Genomic DNA, 6,449 nt, shown 5'->3' on the forward strand with positions numbered 1-6,449 from the left:
CTTTCACTTATAACAGTACCAAACCAAATTTGCCAATCGTTCAGTTGGTTTACTCATAACATTGAAAAGTATTAGATATATAAACCATCTTAAAGTAGCATTAAGTAAACGTAAAAGCTTATTTCGCGACAATGTTCTCTGTCACTGTCTTGAGTCTCCACAAGGTTCTGATTTGATATTATTGTTGATTTTTGTTATCCCTTCTTTTTAATATTTCTTGGGCTACCGATACTAATTTGAATTTTTTACCTGAGTTCTGTTCTGAGTTCATCTTAGCAGGCAGTCCTGGGAAGTTATTCTCATCAAGCTCTGTAGCCTGTAACACATTATTAGCATTTTCAAAAGACTAGGAAAGGACAATACACATCATTATGAAAATAAATAAATAGACAGTTTGTTTTGGCATGATAACAAATGAAAAACAACACAACTGATCAGCTGTTATGATTTTATCTTGCTAGCTTTGTCAAAATCTGCTGGGAATTGGCTAAGTATGCAGGTTTGCTCCCTGTAGTCGTAGTCTATTAACTTTAAACGAAAACTATCACCGTTTTACAAGAAATTTTACAATGGTTTAGCTAATTAACGACTATAATTTAGTACATGTTATTAGCCAAATCATTGTAGTTATAAAGTTTTTGTATAGAAAATGTCTACTGTTTTTTGAGGCTACGAGTTTTATTTTTGACTATTAATATAACAGTATATAATAGTCAATCGTTTTATTCCCTATGTATTTTGAATGAATTAGCATGAGCAATAACTCATCGAATGTAATAAAGTGCTAACTTTAAGCACTTACTTGTACGATTTGTCTTAACCGCTTGTTATTGAATTTGGTATTTTTATTATGTAAAATATCCTGATTTTTAATTAAATAAAAAGTTTGGTAATCGTTAGTAGGGAACTGCCTTGTTTTGAGGTGCGAAAACAAGAGGAAAAAGCCGATTTTCAAAATTAACTTTAAACTGATTTTACTCGAAACCCACATTTGGATAGAGGAACTAAACCTTAATTCATAATATTAGGCAAGTAATTTATAAAAAATTCTGGTCTGGGGGGTTCGGGACCCTCCTGAAAAATTTGTGTAAACTAAGTCTCCAAAATGGCAGTTTTATACCTTTTCCTTCTCCAAAGTTAGTGTGACAAATTATTTTACGCTATGTGTATGCACTACTGTATTACATACAGTAAAAAATATACTGTATGTATATGTATGCCCGAGGACTGGGAAAAAATATACTGTATGTATATGTATGCCCGAGGACTGGGAAAAAACATGTAAAATCATTATAAAACCTTAAAATCTTTTCAATAATGTTTAAGTTAACAAACTTTTACATTTTTAAGAATTTAATTGGAAAAGTATGATTTCATAGTTTGTTTTTGATACAATCCAATAGATTTGGGATCATTGATTTCCCTTGCACTCCTTCTATTTGTTGTGTTTCACATATTCTTCACATTGTTCTCCATTTATTAACATTTTTAATTTTTCCCAATATCTCTCCTTCACTTATCATGTTCGTTCAAGTTTCATTATTTAAACAGCAATTTCTTGGATTCAATTTTATTTCAGTGTATATTTCGGATCCACATTTTCTGTTTGTTACAGACAATAATTCCTTCACTAACTTCGCTCCGTATTGTTTGTCATGAAACAGAAAACAAATTATGTTGTAAAAATAAGATTTTCTTAATATAGTAAAATAAACTAATCTTCAAAAGAAAATAAGAATTTATTGGTAATATAGTGAAGTCAAATAAATTAGTGTGATATACCATTGACTATTTCAAAGGTGATACATTTAGAATGATTTTCAATTTACATTTTGATTTTTGTTGTCATTAGTTTCAGTTACTTATGTTGTATTTGTTGTCAAATAAGTCACTTACAATAACCTTTTCTTCCTTGTTCTTATCCATTAGGCCTACTGAAGTAAAATTATTAAAACACTTATTTACCCAAAATTTGATGGCAGTTTTGTTAGTTTTGGCGAATTTCCCATATAGGGAATAAGCTAATACCGTAGTACTCATGGTAAGACTTGGACCCGGGACCGATTTATTTTTCATTTTGAGGTCCCTAGAGGCCAAAAACACCATCCGTTCAAATTTATATATATATATTTATATATGTATGTGTCCGTTAGCGCGATAACTCAAGCAAAAATTATCCGATTTTGATAAAATTTGGTACAAAAGTGTAATCCTACGTTAATTCCAACGAGTTCGCAATCCAGCATAATCGGACCATGGGAACGGGGGTTCATGGGGGGTTTATGGGGTAATGGGATTTTCCCATTTTTGACCATAAAAACAAAAAATTTTGCAATTTATTTTCAAGCCCTTATGTAGAGCTTAAAATAAGAAATAATTTAGTATATTGAAGTGCTGTTGTTATGCCTAACGGTCACGGAGAAAATTCAGAAATAGTGTAATTGACAATTCCCATGTTATTCTTATGGAAAAAATGAAAATTTGTTGTAGTTTACTTGTTTATGAATATATATTTATAACATTTGGCAAATTTAGGTACTATTGATGTATGGTCAAAAAACACTTTTTACCTTCCCCGTAGCAGCAAACCTAACAACCTAAGCACTTGTTAAATCTAATGTTATTTAAATAGGGAATACTTAAATATGTCTTATTTATGGAAATTCATCATGCCAAATTTCAGCCCAATCCGTCCAGTAGTTTATGCGTGATTGAGCAACACACACACACACAAACACACACACAAACTCACAAACTTTCAGATTTATAATATTAGTAAGATAAGATTTTAGTAAACATGTAATCAGACAGGTTGAAATTAGCTTAGTCTGCAGGTTTGCTGCGGCGGGGGTATTTACATTTCCACCACAGTATTGCTGCACAACATTATTAAAATCATTGACTTTGGATTTTTATTCTTTATTTCATGCTATTTATTTTTCATCTAGATGCACCAGCTGTAAATAAAAATGCTGTTTGACAAGAGCACACTCTAAAGAGTGTATTTTGAATCGACTGAAATGTTGCAAAATTCAGTATATATTTTCAGATTTAATGGTATTGGATCTTCAAGTATTTTTGTAGTAGCATATTTAGACGTTTTGTAGAAATATTACTTTGCAAGTAATTTCCTCAATAAGTTAAAAATGTTACAAAATTAGTTTGCCAACAATGGTAAGAATCTGTAACTCATATACAAATGAATTGATTTACAATCTGATCGAAAATTAAGTTCTTAGATCTCACTATTGAACACTAACCCTCAGCAATACATATATCTGTTTTTAGATTTTACTGTGTCCATTTGCCATTACAATCTCCGTTCTCATTCTCTGCAACTCTCAAGCTTCCTTTATGAAAGCAAGAGGGTAATAAATATCTCTTACTTAGATTATAGGGTACACTTAGAATATCATGAACAATGAATACTATCAAATACCTCCGCCGCAGCAAACCTGCAGACTAAGCGAATTTCCATTTGCCCGATTGGATTTTCAATTAAATCTATTTAAATAACATTATGTTTAACAAGTACCTAGGTTTGCTGCTACAGGGAGGGTAATAAAGTGGGCTTTTTAGTAGAATATCAATAGCTTAGTATATAAATAAGGTAATTTGCTAAGTTTGATCAAAATATATCTGTAAACAAGCCAACTGAAACAGTTGACTTATTCTCCATAGCATGGTAATTTTAAATTTGAATTTTTTCTGTGACCAATAACTGTAAAAAAAACCCTTTAATATACTAAATTAATTGTTTTTTAAGTTCTAAAAAATGGTACTAAGAGATATTGGGAATTCTTTCGTTTTTAGGGTCACATATGAGAAAAACCAATTTTACCTCATAAAACCCCCCGTAAAACACCGTTCCCATAGTCCAATCAAGCTGGTTTGCGAACTCATTCAAGATTATCTTGCCCTATACCTTCAAGCCAAATTTCATAAAAAAAAAATTACTCAAGTTATCACGTTCAGGGACACACACATACACACATATAATTTGAAATAATAGTGTTTTTGGCCTCTGTGGACATCAAAATGAAAAAGTAAATTGTTCCCGGGCCCAGGACTTACCATGAGATCTACAATAATAGCTAGCCTACTTCCCTTTAGGGAAATTCGCTAAAACAACAAAAGACCTTTTAAAACTATTATATTATATCAATATTTCTCTCTCTTAAAAGTAAAGAAAGTAATGTACCGGTACTCATAGACTTCCCAACTGAAAGATTAACCTCACAAAATGATTCCGATTCTACATGAAATATTATAACTCTTAGAAAAGTTAATTAGATTTTAAAACCCCACCTTTTTTAACTCCATGGATTATCAAACTTAATTTTATAAAGCTAACTTACAACTGTTTTTACGTTTTTCTTATAAAGAAATCACAAAGAATCTTGCAAACTTCAGCCCGTGCCATCCACCAGCATCAACATGTATATCACTCTTTACCTTAAGTAAATTTAGTTGAAATATTTCAGATGGTACAGAATCACAACTATCTCTGAAATTCTAAGACAAAACAAAGAAGAGAGATAGTAATACCAGTACTACACAAAATGCAGTACAGTAATACATCGGCTGCTGTAAAACTGATATCATAATGCTTATGTTTCTTCCTTTCACCTAAAAAAAGAGGTTTGACCATATTATTTATGGTCTCAAATGAAACTCAATGAACTTTTAACTCAATGAACAGAATTCAATTCTTGCATAATTCTAGTTTTAAATTGAAATACCGGTATAAGGCCTAACAGCAAACAAACTTTTCATGAGGTTAAATGTAGGTACTTGGAGGATTTATGGTATTTTTTTGTTTAAAGTTCACCTAAATGCGTTCAATGTGCTACAATTCAGATATGATTGAGAAACAGTGCTGTTGATAGTCGTGCTGCTTGCGTTGCACAATTTTCGCTTTACCTGATTGATATTATTTATAGTACAGTACTTAATACTTACTACACAGAGATTTTTAAACTACTTTATAAGAAACCTCTACTAATATTTATTCTGTATTTTACTCACACTTTTCATCCTTGTGTTCTCTTCTGCACCAGCATAAATGATGAATATGAAATTGGTTGTTTCCATGGTTTTAACTAATTTGAAAATGGAAAAAACCTTGTTTTATTGAAGTGACGACAACTGAATTCAATTTTACTTGTTAGACTACTCCAGTTTAAATCAAAAATTTTACTTTCATTTTTTATATGACATAAACATGATAATTCCCCATTTTTGTAACCCATATTTTAGGTATTTCAATAGCTACTGGCTTTTGAATTTTTTTTCTTGAAGGGATGGGTATGGTAGTTTTATTGCTATCAACCTGATTGATCAAAGCTGTTGACACTATCTCCAAACTCCATCCATGTTATGCACACATTACTTACCAATGTTACAACCAAACCAAACACATAACTTCATTACTCAATTAACCCATCAGTACACGCTTGGCTATTAGTTACACCAGTACACACGTGCGGACTAAAACACTCTTTTATATACCTAACTAGCTGTAACCCGCGGGCTTTGCCCCGTTTAACTTCTTAATTTTCAAGATTATCTCGTTCGCATGGCTCAATCACGTCCTGGTTGAAGTTCGTTCGCTACGCTCACTCACCTTTAGGTTGGAGCTCGTTCGCTGCGCTCACCTGCCTTCAGGTTAGCTCGTTCGCTACGCTAACTCGCCTCCAGGTTGAACGTCCACACTAGTGAGTACTACGACTATCCACAGTACTATCCTAGTAGTTAGACCAATTCGTTAATACCAAGGCAAGAATGTAGTTCGGATTCCACTATTAACTGTGTAGGTCCCTTAGTTGTCATTATCTGTTTAGGCTAATAAATAAAAGCTGTGTCTAAGGAATATGTCGGCCTAAGTCACTAACAAGACTACAAGATCGCGCCACTCATCCTTCACTCATATTTGGGTTAAAATATGCACATAGTGGCGTCCCCATCTTAAATAAATGATAATAATTGATAAATTTCAAAATAATTACAAATATTTCAAATTGAATACGTTGTGTTGAAAACCAATCAGTCAATCGCTGGCCTGTTCTTCATCGTTTTGAAACATGACGCACCTAGCTTTATACCCTCCTCGTAGCTCAGGGCCAACTGATGCCAAGACGGTCAAAACACCGCAATTGTCCTTGGAAAGGTAGTGGGTGAAGGTGGATGGGCACGTCTAATCATTCGCTGATTCTTACTTGGCGGGAGAGGCAATTTTTTTTAAATATGTTTGTAAATTAACGTACGTGTATACTCAATGCTATAACGAATTTAATCGTCCTATCAGGGTGGAAAACAACTGGAATAGTAGAGATTTTTTTTCGGCAAAAATGTTCCGGATTTGCTAGGTATAAACAGTGATGGAATAAGGAATTTTATATTGACCTCAGACTTGAACTAGATGCGTCAGATGCTTGACGGAGACTTTA

The sequence above is a fragment of the Macrosteles quadrilineatus genome, unplaced genomic scaffold, assembly GCF_028750875.1.
Source record: "Macrosteles quadrilineatus isolate MER2022 unplaced genomic scaffold, UCM_ALF_1.0 Scaffold_1__1_contigs__length_201487025, whole genome shotgun sequence".
Classification (NCBI taxonomy): Eukaryota; Metazoa; Arthropoda; class Insecta; order Hemiptera; family Cicadellidae; genus Macrosteles; species Macrosteles quadrilineatus.